Raw genomic sequence first — 13678 nt, 5'->3', positions numbered from 1 at the left:
TTAACCCGACATGTAACACCATTTATTACATGAGCTTTATCCGTGGGTAAAAGTAATTATTATTAAAACTCATTATTTGCCCGTTCATTACATGCACCAGCCAGTCCAAATTAACACTATACTAGAGCTTATTGACGCATCGCATTACACTCTAGCACGGCATTGGAACGCTCACCGGACTCTCGTCTGGTTGACTTCTCTGCTTTTCCTCTCCTTGCTTTCTCTATCTCTTTGTATACAATGTATACAATTTGGGCAATCTATACAATCTATACAATGCCCTGTGACAGAGAAAGCGATCTCCTTTTCCAGAGTTCAATTATTTGTCAAGCAATCATTTTACTCTTCCAACAACTACTGCATAAATGGGAAAACGAAACCGATTTTGTTTTCTTCTCCGCGCTCCCAGCACAAGGTGGAACCACGCGCGGCGCTTCCGATCTCGGAGGATGTAACAAGACGAGCTGTTGACGAAGCTGCGTTGTGTAGCCAGCCGGTTTATCTTTTTATGTTGTACAGTTTGTTAGTTTACCGTAAATATGTCTTGATTTGTACTCAAGAGTGGAGCAAGGCCCTATGGAACAGAGATTGACGCATCGTGAGCGAAGAACAGACGCGATGGATGGTTAGGCTGCTTGACTTTCGGCTGTACGACTCTCGGCATGTTAGGACTGGCAAAGTTCCGAATTTGTCGCGGTGTGGTGTACGCTTCTGTGCTCGTCAAGTGCCGTCAGAGCGCGGGGATGTTTGAACGGAATGTGTCCCTTCGTCTACAAAACTCTGCACGCTGCGGCATCGAAGACCTGTGTACGGGTGCACGTATGCGCTTGGATACGGGATAGCCTGCCCTCAACGGATGTTCAACAGTGTACGCACGCTGCGCGTACGCGTACGTATGAGGTAAGCCCGTTGTAATTCTATTTGTTCGGTTTGCATAGTGTAGCTGTTTAGATGATGTGTGGTAAGCTGGCGTGGCGAACAGAACTATTTGTTTTTCAAAAGGCCAGTAAACAGCGTCATAGGGCAAAATGGCGCGTGAATGGGAAAAAGGATCACATAATTTCACATCGATCTCCGTGGTAGCGCGATCGAAATTTTTTGTGTGGCGCGTATAACCTGTTGCTCATGCGCGTTAAAAACTTAGAATAAGAGTGCATTCACTTGCGCACATAATTCCTTTTGACGCTTGTACTGTCATTATACGTGCGATAGTTGCCTCCTTGTTTGCATGCATTTTCATTGTAGTTACAAAAAAAAAGTGTTAGCTCTGCGGTGTCGTTCCTTGGTGCAACTGCTTGTGGTGCAGCAAGACGTTTTGCTTCTAATGATGTCTGGGCAATCCAAGCGTTCGTGTCGTGTAGCTAGCTGTAAATGTATCAGTTGCAAAAAAATTGTGCATGCCAGAGAAGGAAATGCAATCAATATAGACTGTATGTTATAAATCCTTCAGTTCAACTGCTTCAGCAGAAAGTAGATATGCATGAAAATCAGATGATTGTGCTGATGCTTAGCAAGAACAAGGTAACATAACATTACTGATTCAATATTTTCTTTTACTGAAAGACTAGTTGCTGGTGTCCTGCTGGAGCTGAGAAGAGATCTGCTGCCTGCCATGAGACCATGTCTCTCAAGTTACCGCAATATTGTTGCCTTCAAAGTAAGTGGATTTGTTTCTCTCAGCATTTTACTACCAACCTGCATCATGGCAATCCACTTAGCTGTGTAGGTGATCACTGTTAGTGACATTGGAGTGCTGGTGGACAAGCAGCCTTTGAATGTTACAACACGCAGCTGTGGCAATATGTGAAGGTGTTAATATACGGAGTGTCCCAACTATGATTCATAAATATTTTTTAAAATAAAGATGCCACGTAGCTGGACAAAACCAAGTTATTACGTTTGCCATTGCTTGGAGATACTGAGAATATTCTTTGCATTCTGCCTAATTAGATCATTAGTCTTAATTAATCAACCTCTCAATTACTCTAATCATATGAAAAGTGTAAATGAGGAAATTGCAGAACAGCATGAACAACTCCTGATACAGCATCCTGTTGTGCAAAAAGTGCTACATAAAAGTGTTCTTCCGAGTGGGAAAGAAGCTCGCGAATACACACAAAATTGCCGCACAAATGGCCACTCGAGGCTCTTTGCGTGTATTCGTGGCTTTCTTTCACGCTCAGAAAAACTTTCATGTAGCACGTATTTCATGTAATTATAATATTTGAGAAGTTGATTAAATAATTTACACTTAATTATGCAATTAGGCAGAATGCAAAAAAGTGAGTATCTCCAGGTGATGGCAAACTCCAAGTTTGCTCCTTTGTTTCTCCAAGTTAATATACTGATGACATTCGACTGTGGTCTAGCAGGCAAAAATGCTAAACAGGAAGAAATTTTAATTTGCTCTTGGTAGGTTGTTGTTAACCAAGTTGTTACACATGAAATGTGGCATTTGTAGGTGTGTTCTGCAACACTGCAGCCCTAAATAACTTTTGAGTAAAGTGCTACTACTATAATTTCTCTAAAGCATGCAGCAAGGTTCAGCATTCCAGGAGGCTTGCATCAAGAGAGATCTATTTATATGAATTTCATATGTGAAAATGAGGTGTTATTGTTTGGATGACTGTATAAACTTATGCTTGAATTCCAGTCTTGCATGAGGCAGACTTGGATGGGAAAATTGATTTCTTTTGGGCGATGTGGTACAAATGCATGTGGTAATGCTTGTATGTATACACATTACATCCCTATTGCTTAGCCAAGGGGTGCCCCTGCGTGTTAAAATTTACAGGGCTCAGATTGAAGAATGTCAACTTTTGTAAAATCAACTACACCTTTTGGATTATGAGATTATAATTATTGCATACCGTCATAGTGTGGTGTATGGGCTGAATGTTTTTCACTTTGTCTATAAAACCCTGCACACTGCGGTATCATGAAAATTTATTCTATGTAAAACAAGCCATGCTGCTTGCCGATTTAAGCAAATATAAGGCAACTTTTCTAGGAATGTTTCTGGCCTTGTAATGTACTTCATGTTATATTCTTTAAGACTATAAAGCAGATTGTTCTTCTGTACATTTTCTGGAAACTTAAACTGCGGCGATCTAAACCACTTGGCAACAATGCTGTGATCGCTACCACGTGGGGAGCAAACGCAGCTTTGCCTTGTTCAATTGTGTCGCAGGCACGTCTGAAGCGCTGCCTATTTAGTAAATAATCTTGGTGGCATGGAAGCGCCATCTGCTTCTATGCATTGCTTTGTTTTCTTGTGGCATCATGTCACATTATAATCGTAATATTTTTTTTTCGTTTTCTGAGAGTCTCATATTGCCCCCCCTCATCATGCTGTAATTGTGGTTGCATTATTTATGTGCAAATATTTATGTATATATGACCATTGCTCCAAGTTCCATTTTATCGCAAAGTAAGCTACGAATACCCAAGGAATTATGTATAGCAAAATACCAAAGTCAAATTGCCGAACACAACCAAGCAGACTCAGTGCACAGTCTCTCACCAGATTGCATTGGTCATGCAAAGGTGCACAGCATACCTCTTTATTACTTGCTGAACAAGCTGTTAGAACTTGTGTGTGTGAGTGTGTGCAACTTTCACGTACGGGTAACTGAATATTTATGTAGCTTCAATTAAGTGCTATCAGCCATTACTTCTGCCCTCGGCAATTGTGCACTATTATCACGGCTTTTCTTTTTCTAACTCGTTTTGCTTATTATAGAGGGATTACTGCCTGTGTTCATAGGAAATAAATCACATGGGCAATCAAACGCCAAGAATGTATAAACTTGGAACATTGATTGTGCAGTTTGATGGTTCAGAATAAGTAGAAATACAGCATAAAAACTTAACTTTTACTTGAAACAACAATAGAGCATACAGTAACCATACGTGCCTGCTGTAGCCCCTGTGCCAAGTAAATTTCAATTCTGCTTTTTGCATCCTATCAGAGCGCTGGTAACATGCTTCACATTTCTGTCAGCCAACCAACCTGTCTTGTAACAGTAAAAATTTGCCAACTATATTTTTTAACATGCTAGAATATGCAGGCAGTTCGCTTAGAAAACTAAAGCCATAGAATCAATACAGTGATGCGACTTTCGGTTTGCATGTCACACTTTGAGAAAAGTAAGGGGGGAGCTGTTTCCAATGTTCCGACTAGATAGCAAAGCTAGTATAAAAGGTTGCACACCACTGAGCTCTACTATGGGGGGCTGGATAGCGCTTTGAGCGCCTTCGACTGAAGGCAACCTTGTCCCAGAAGTTGGTACTTCACGACATTGCTGTGGCATTTCACCTGCACAGGAGTGGGGCATTTCTTCTGCTATAATGCTTGCCCTTTGTGCCGCAAGCTACCGAAGCAATCCAGAGAAGTATTTCGAGAAGACGTCCAGAATTTTCCATCACAGCACTGACAGCATCGCTAACATGAGTGGCGCGTGCTGAAAACACTTGTCAATCAGAAAATGCTTTCTGTAAGAAAACTTTCACCTACGGGTTCAGAACATCGTAACAGCTCTCACCAGACATGTGGAGACATCGCCTAGATGTGGAAAACCACGAATAAAAATTTTTATGGCAGCAATATTGTGCAACGGCACACACTAGTAAGTGCAGCGTATGCCCTACTTTTGGGACAAGCCGCTGCACGACACTGCATTTTCGCTGGCTTCATCTACCCCTGGCTCTGTGGGCAGCAAAGCGGCATCCAGCAAAACATAGTACAGATCAGTGGTGCACATAGTATTTTATGTCCCCTTTCTCGATGCCAGCTGAACACACGGTAACTGTTTCTAAAGCAGAAAAACTAAGGGCAAGGGCTCTGTACACATTGCATCGTAAAGTGGCTGATGCTTGGGCAAAGCAAATACTGTGCATGGTAGATTTGTGTGAGGCAAGCTAGGAGTCAAAAAGCCTGCTGCATACTAGCAAATGACCAACATATTGTCGCATGTTGAAATTCTTTTTTTATTCCTCATCAGTCATTTTTGTAGGGGAGACAGCTCTCACAACTGGAGAAGCCCGGGAAGCATGCAGTACTCCACGAAACCGGTTTCAACGTAAAATGTGTCTGCATCTCATAATTTCATGGCTGCAAGAGTGAGCTCAATGGTAAACACATCTGAGTGTTCATGATGTCATGCATTATCCACTTTATCTGCACGTCATACCTATCTTGACAAAGCTGATGTTTCCTTTAGAGAAATTGTAGATGTTGTGAGCTTGCATTTCAGAACGCACAACAAGCTTAACACGTACAACACCAGAACAATTTGTTGAGAATTTCGGATTAGGAATCTTCGAAGCACAATTTGTTTAGTGGTGTTAAGATTCTGCTTAAGGTTGTTGATTATTACATTCATATAGTGTTCAAGCATTGCTGTAACAACATTCTTCGCTTGGAGTACATAGTAAGGGTGTACTCCACATGAGCTGGTGGCATTTTGCTCCATAATCAAAAACTGGTTTCTTCTTCAGTTGAGATTTTCAAGTTTGCATTCTTTATTAGCTGTTGTATGTAACCTATCCTAAATGTTTGAATAGTGAACACAACGTGACCTTTTTGATTGATTTTGTGGATTGTACTTCCTTGCTGCAAACAATTTGAGATGATAACTGTTTCCGCCTTAATGAAAAATAATTGCTTGAAGCAGCCATAGCCACCCATAATACTAGCATGAGACGATTATGAAAATTGTGATATTGTACTTTGATTTATGTTTTTAAACCTATGGAGCTCTGCGTGTGGTGTAAATGGGTTCCTGATATCCATTCGTGATGCAAGAATTTGAAGAATAAACTGAAGCAAGAATGTTTACTTACTTTTCAAGAGAAGCTCATGGCAATTTCCTCATGAAAAGTAAAATAACTAGAAATAACTTTACTGAGCTGAGAAGAGTGCTACAATTGTCTCATTCGAATAGTGCCATATACAGAAGCTACAACAAATGTTTACTATTTTGGTTGCATTTGTATATATGGTCTTGTCACGTGTTGCAAGCTGTATTCAGAATGGCCACAGCTCAGTCATGATTGTGGCATTGTGCAATGAAGTACCGCTGGCATCACCCCGAAAGTGTCGCTAAGTCACAAATACAACTTTGAATGGGTTCTTTTAAGAAAAAAGACTTAGCTCAGAAAATTATCCTTTTTTATGCAGCCTGTCGAGACAAGGTTTCTTTACATGGCCATGGCGCTCAAGGATGAAACCGAGACTGTAGACTGCCAATGTTCATTCCTGTTCCGGCAAAGACGGGCCAGCAGTAACCAGCAGGATTTTACAAAGTGAACTCATCACAGCTTGAGCCACTCCATGCCACAAGCAGTTGCTCCTCGAGCCACCGTGCAAAGGTTCCTTGGGGCACAAGTCCAACTCAGCGCCACAACCTTTCTTCTGCAGTTTTTCTACCTACTTAGCTAACCAGGTGGGTCATAGATGGCAGAGGGAAAGGGAATCACAGCTTTAAGCATAGAACCTGCTCAAGCTTAATGCAGTTGGAGAGTGAACAGTGAACGAGAAATAGGCAGAGAGAAATAGGACACCTCTTCTCCCTCAGAGAATTGGCAGTGAAAAAAAAAAACAGCTTATGAAGGCTTGAATATTGGTCGGAATAATTTGGCATACGTAGGATAATGACTATGAATGTTTCTGGCAAAGGCAGTGGTATTAGGCTGAATAATCAACGAGATTAGATATATATTAGAAAACAAATTTCATTACACTACCAGAATTTTAAATCATCCCAATAATTCTTTTAATTGACGGTTTATGCGTGTTGAGCGACAATGCTTCTTGATGCCTGCTTCTTGCTGAGATCATTCTTTTGCTGCATAATTCACCTGTTCAAGTTCCATGTTTCTCCCGTCCAAGCAAATTTACATTCATCACAAGAAAACTTATAGATGATTTCCTGAAACTTGCTGATTAAATGAGAGAGCAGCATGCACCCCAGGCTTTCTTAGATATGCATTCAAGAGCCTCATATCTCGTGAATGTTAGACATACTCCTGCTGAACAAGTTCTTGGTATCATCTACAAGGTCATTTCAGAATATGAGTTTGCTTAAGTTGGAGAAACAGTCAATCGAAGACATGTCAAGCGATATCGCTGTCGATGCATCTACATTCCAACTGAAATAAAAGTAAATATAGCACCAAATGCAAGAATTATTGGGATGATGCCATTCTTGCAGTGGAATGAAATCGTTCTAATCTAAATATGCAATCCATAATAATTCAGACTACTGAATACTTCCAAAGGGGTTGCGTCGTGAATTATGCATGTTGTATTCCGTATTTTCTTACTATAAGACCCAACGATGCTTAGACAGCAGAGAAAACATTAAGAGCTGAGTACTTAATACTTTATATTGCTCCATAAATCAGTTTCCCTGCCAACATCAGCGTCCCGCGCTAATAATGTTTGGGAGAATGTGTGAAACAAGGCACCTGACCCATAGGGTAGTGCTGTTCACTTTGTTTGGGAATGAAGGTCATACTGTAGATGTATGTGATAGCCATACGTGTCCTTACCTTTAAAAAAAAGGAAGCAAAACTGCGAGTCTGCCTAAGTGGAACAGATTCATAAAAAAATGTTTTGTGCATAAACAAACAAGGACAAAGAAAAGGAGCAACACAAGCACGATCGCATTCTAACTGGTTTTATTTTCGAAGAACCATTTACTTAAGAACCCAGATCTGTGCTATCCAGTCAACACAACACATCAATAGCGTATATAACAACACTTGTGATAAAAATGCCACGGATAAGCACGACCCGGTCAACATAAAAACAGCAATGCGCATTAAACAAGCACTTAAGATGAAAAGATAGGAGCGAATATAGCAGTGAAACAGAAGGATGACTGATGCATTTTTCCTTTAGTTTTGCAGTCCAGTGCGCTTCCACAATGTCTCTCGCGATTTGATTTCGATGCCTAAAGAATATTCCGGTGCTTTTAAGTCGAGGTGAGCACGCATGTTCTTGACAAAGCATAGCCAAATGCTTACTAGGGCCAGCTTTCAGGCTGGACAAGTGTTCCCTTAGTCTCGTGTTAACGCATCTTGCAGTCTGCACTACGTACACATGACCTCATGTCATAGGAACCTGATACACAACTTTCTTCGCGCAATGAAGAAATTGGTTCTCACGCGGATTTTTAATACTGCATTCTTTCTTTGCATCACCCTTACTTTCGAACTTACTGTTTATCCTAGAACACACACTACCTCTTGTTTTTAGCCGAAAGCACCACTTTTACTTCGTAACTCCCAGCCACCTTTTTAAGTCTGTGTGAAAGGCCATGCACATACGGAATCACTGAAACCTTGGAAGCTAATTCTTTCTGGCTTTGTTTTTTTTGCATAGTTCTTTATCCTGTTTAAGTTTTTCATAAGTCTAGCACATGACGCCAGCATCACAGCGAGCAGGCACCTACCCGGCCTCTCTCAACCGATCAACTTGCTCAAGAAAGGCAATGTTTACTGTGCGGTAACACGACTTCAACAATGCTGACCGGCAACATGAAATGACTATGCCATTCTTCACAAGCCTGGAATGGTTTGAGGCATAGTTCATTAGCGGTTTTCCAGCTCGGGGCGTGAATGACCAACACACATGTTCTGGTAGAATTTCTAACTTGACATAAAGGAACTGTAGCTTGTTATCTACCGGTACTTCCGAAGTAAAAGTCAAGCCTTCAATAGTAGTAGAAGCCTTTGACTCTAGGCAAGGGCTTAAATTTTACTTTGCAAGCACTGGTAGATAAGAAGCTACAGTTTCTTGTTAACAAGCTACATGAACTATGCCTCAAGCAATTTCAGGCTTGTAAAGAATGGCACAGTCATTTCATGTTGCCACTCAGCATTGTTGAAGTCGTGTTACCGCACTGTAAACATTGCCTTTCTTGAGCAAGTTGATCAGTTGAGAGAGGCCGGGTACCTGCTCGCTGTGATGCTGGTGTCATGCGCTAGACTAATGAAAAAACTTAAACAGGATAAGGAACTATGCACAAAAAATTTAAGGCAGAAAGAATTAGCTTTCAAGGTTTCAGTGATTCCATATGTGCATGGCCTTTCACACAGACTTAAAAAGGTGGCTGGGAGTTACGAAGTAAAAGTGGTGTTTTCGGCTAAAAACAAAAGAGGTAATGTGTGTTATAGAGTAAGAAGTAAGTTCGAAAGTAAGGGTGATGCAAAGAAAGAATGTAGAATTAAACATCCGCATAAGAACCAATTTCTTGATTCTGCGAAGAATGTTGAGTATCGGGTTTCTATGACATGTGGTCATGTGTACGTAGGGCAGACTGCAAGATGCATTAACACAAGACTAAGGGAACACTTGTCCAGTCTGAAAGGTGGCCCTAGTAATCATTTGGTCATGCATTGTCAAGAACATGCGTGCTCACCTTGTCTTAGAAGCACTGGCACATTGTTTAGGCAACGAAATCAAACCGCGAGGGAAATTGTGGAAGCGCACTGGATTGCAAAACTAAAGTAAAAATGCATCAGTCATCCTTCTGTTTCATTGCTAGATAAAGAGAATTCGCTCCTGTCATCTTTTCTTTAACATAGTTTCATCTGAAGTGCTCGTTTTATGTGCATTGCTGTTTTTATGTTGAAGGGGTCGCGCTGATCCGTGGCATTTTTATCACACGTGTTGTTATATGCGCTGTTGATGTGTCCTGTTGATTGGATTGAGCAGATCTCTGGGTTCTTAAGAAAATGGTTCTTAGACCTTGTTTGTTTGCGCGCAGAAATTTTTTTTAATAAAAAGAGTTTTTCAAAACTGTAAGGAGGGTTTTACTGTGTGCAGTTTAAAAAAAGAAAAAAGCTTCACAGCTGTTACTAAATGCACTCTCCAGAGCTTTACACTATGCAGCTGTACCAGTTTACACAGAATACACTTCACCTCTCGTCATGGCCCAGGTGGCTATTCAGGTTTTTCAAAGGTGTTTCATTGTATGGGACGGCACATACAGCATCACTTATTTGCAAGATATTGCATTCCAATTCTGTCATATGAGATAAATTCATTAGAGAGTTTTAAATTGCCCTAAATGTATTACAGCTGTGGACCAGTACACTGGCAGTAGCTTGCAGTAACTATAGCTTGTGGAAATATAATTGCAACTGCCATGTTATGTGTACCTGCTTGTGCACAGGCATCGGCCACAGAAATCTTTAGGGTACACTAGTTTCTTCTATTTTGGAGTACGCAACCTCCACCAGATTAAAATGTGAAGTGGATTGTCATTTGCGGCGTATACTCCTGCGTAAACTTCATAACCATTTATCCTCATCTGCTTTACAGATCATTGATGGCACAACTGTAAAAGCAAGGTGCCTGTTTACAGCACCTGTAGAGAGCAAAGTCGGCAAATCTTGAATGAATAATCATATAATTTTAGTATTTTCCAGCAAGGTTAACACTTTGTGTCTACCACTGTGGTGTTTTTCAAATTCAAAGGTTGGCACATGTGCACAAGGTTTCACTACAGTATGTCATTTTGCAGGGAAAAGTGTATTTGCGCGTGATGTTCTGCTGCACAGAATGTCATGAGTTTTCTTATGTGTCGGTCACCATCTCGCAAACTGCTCCTTTCGGAGTTGGAAGGCAACATTAATGTGAAGTACATTTAATGTTCGAAAAAAAAAGGATGTGCCCTCTGATCCCCTTATTGTCGATGGGGGCGAAATGCGAAAACACCCGTCTACTTAGATTTAGGTGCACGTTAAAGAATCTCAGGTGGTCCAAATTTCCAGAATCCCCTACTATGGCGTGCCTCATAATCAGATCGTGGTTTTGGCACGTAAAACCCCATAATTTAATTTTTTTGATCTCCTTATTCTCCTCACTTGATGCCTAGTGTTCTAATAGCATGATCGACACGATGACCATCAATGTGATGTGCAATTATTGTGTATTGGGGGCCAGGGTACATTCATTTTAGCAGCTTTTTCGGTTGACTTGAATCAGTATTGTAGAATGCTGTTTGCTTCTTTTACTCATTGTTACCAAATATCACTTTTGACTGCGGCAACAAGTATAATGTTGTTTGCTAGCACTCCTGCCAACCGATAGAACTTGAAGGCATCTGTGATAAAAAAAACAGCTAATGATTTCCCAAGAGCTAAGGTCCAGTGAGACCAATAAATTTTAAGCTAATACCTGTGGATGGTACTGCTGAATGAATGCCCATCCAGTAGGACTGTTCATACCATTTTCTTCCATAAAATTACATTGAAGATTTGAATAGAATCTGAACGTAGACTTGTCTACGTTCAGACAATCCATTTCCTTATCCAAGTAATACAGCTTCAGCAGGAAGACTGAAACTTCAAGTCGTCGGTAGTGGCATGAACATACAGTAAACAGTGCTAAACTTTTCCCTATCTTGCACCTTTTATCATTTCCCGTCCCATTTTTTTTCACAGGCTGTTCTTTACTATTTATGGTCATACCCAGTTTAATTTGGTGTCCTTACTTTGACCAATATCTTTTTTTCTTTATCGGATCTTGATGAAATGTTCATTGATAACGTACCTTAATTTGCCATTTCCACTGATCTTAAACAGACACATCATGTTACAAAGTTTATTTTGCCTAATTCTTCATTGCTTTTTTTTGCCAAATGTCCAAACAGTTTATTTTAATTCCTATGTTGATTTCTGGGAAGAACAGGTCTACTAGGTCTACAGATCGTTTTCTGTTTAGGTCATCCCTACTCATTGTAACAACTTACAGCAGTGCCCCTACACACTCCATCACAATCACTGCGAAACACATCCTTCCTCTTTATTTTAACACTTTGGTTTCTCTTGACCTACTATATGCACCAGATGAGGATAGGGGCGAGTGAGCTATGCACATCTAAAACCGCTGCCAAGAAAAACAGTTGCTGCCCTGATGACACGTATCTGTCGAAATGTTGGCTACAGCAACATCCCTTGTTTTGACAATGTTGAACCACGTTCATGGTTTTTTAATACTTCAGTTACAGCTTTGTTGTGTTCTGTGATTGTCTTTTGTTGCCACTTCCTTTAGGATGGAAATTCACCAATATTATTTGTTTCTCCTAACAGCAGCAAGTTTATCCTTGCAAGGCATGTGGGAACAGCTTTCACCAGGAAACAGTGCAAGACGAGTGGTCGAAGAAAATAAAATTGCTTCTGTGATCTAAAGTACTTGACGAATAAAATTTTGCACTTATTTGTATATAGGTCGTGCAATTCATTCATATCACAAAAAGCAAAGTGTTTGATCTTTTGAGCTATTTCAATGTGTTGGCCAGGCAGTTTTCTCCATAGCGACCTGCTGCTTCTGCAATGAGCTGCATTCATGACATTTGCATTAAAGGATATGTACTATCGGGGACAAAAGTGCCCAGGACGTGCGAGTGTCGACCAAATTGCATCTCTGCACTATCCGCTGCTATCATCTGCGTTGCAGACCACTTTCCAAATGCAAATGTTAGCGTGGCTGATCCCAGCAGAAAGTGCACCAATAAAATTCGGTCGTCATTCGCATATTTTGGGCACTTCTGTCCCCGATAGTACATTCTCTAAATAATCAATATGCTCTGTAAAACATAATGCAAGAAACACCTCTATTTTAGCGATTGGACCGTATAGTACAGATTTAGCATACGGAGCCTTTTTATTTCTGAGTACGGAAACACCTGTATTTTAACGGTTGGACCGTATAGTAGAGATTCAGCATACGGAGCCTTTCGTTTCCTGGATACGAAAACACCTGTATTTTAACGGTTGGACCGTATACTACAGATTCAATATACAGCGCCTTCCGTTTTCTGAATACGGAAAGCACCTGTACATTAACGGTCGAACCATACGATTCAGCATACAGAGTCTTCCGTTTTCTGAATACATAAGCACTCGTATTTTGTAATGCGGTCTCTATTTTTACGGTTGTCCGTTCTACGGAAATGACCGTTCTTTACTTACGGAAAGTGTTCGGTCACAAATTACCAGCAGATTTGCCGTAAAACGAAAGCAATTTTTTTACAGTGTATGCAACACATACTTAAATATTATTACTTGTCTGATTATGAAAGCTAAGCATCGACTGATAAAATGTAATGAAGGTATAAATATGCTGTAATACTTTAGGGCAAGCAGGTAATCTATAAATAGCAAGGTGCTGTGCGTCTTCTTGACCTTGTCCCCACCGCCGACAAATAAGGGAGTTGAGAAGGCACTGGCATGCAAACTGTCTTACGCGCCGCTGATGCATGGCTTACTTTAATAGCTGTTTAACTAATAAATGGTGTTTGCTCATTGATGCTGCATAATATAATTTCAAACTTGTTAAGCTTACTACAGCTTTAAACTATTGCATCACTATTGCATCACTATTGCCCATGGTCTCAGATTAGGTGACGGGATGAAGAAACATGCATAATTCCTCTTGTTGAAGTTAAAATCCGGTATTACAGAAATAAACGTCAGCCTACATTCAGATACAAATCATATTATCAGAGCCATATTCTTATCCAATCAGCTTTATTAAGTTGCTGAATTGTGCTTAGACAAAAATTTTAAAGCAAGTGTACCTGATGACTTTGAGAGCCAGTTTTAAAACTTTCATGTCATGATGTCACATCATTAAAACAAGTATGTTTTGCTTTTGCACATA

General features: G+C 40.4%; 1 long non-coding RNA gene across 2 annotated transcripts; it reads left to right on the top strand.

Annotated features, from left to right (window-relative positions):
- The first annotated feature begins 477 nt into the window (after positions 1-477).
- On the top strand, positions 478-12255 carry LOC125946911 (uncharacterized). 2 transcript variants are annotated; one of them, XR_007467983.1, is made up of 5 exons: positions 478-900; positions 1564-1657; positions 5016-5133; positions 6182-6446; positions 12106-12255. It is a non-coding gene; the product is annotated as an uncharacterized LOC125946911 (long non-coding RNA). The 2 variants fall into 2 exon arrangements; XR_007467982.1 differs by lacking the exon at positions 5016-5133.
- The last annotated feature ends 1423 nt before the right edge of the window (positions 12256-13678 follow it).

This window comes from Dermacentor silvarum, chromosome 7 (genome assembly GCF_013339745.2).
Source record: "Dermacentor silvarum isolate Dsil-2018 chromosome 7, BIME_Dsil_1.4, whole genome shotgun sequence".
Lineage (NCBI taxonomy): Eukaryota > Metazoa > Arthropoda > Arachnida > Ixodida > Ixodidae > Dermacentor > Dermacentor silvarum.
This window is presented reverse-complemented; position numbering and strand designations above follow the sequence as displayed.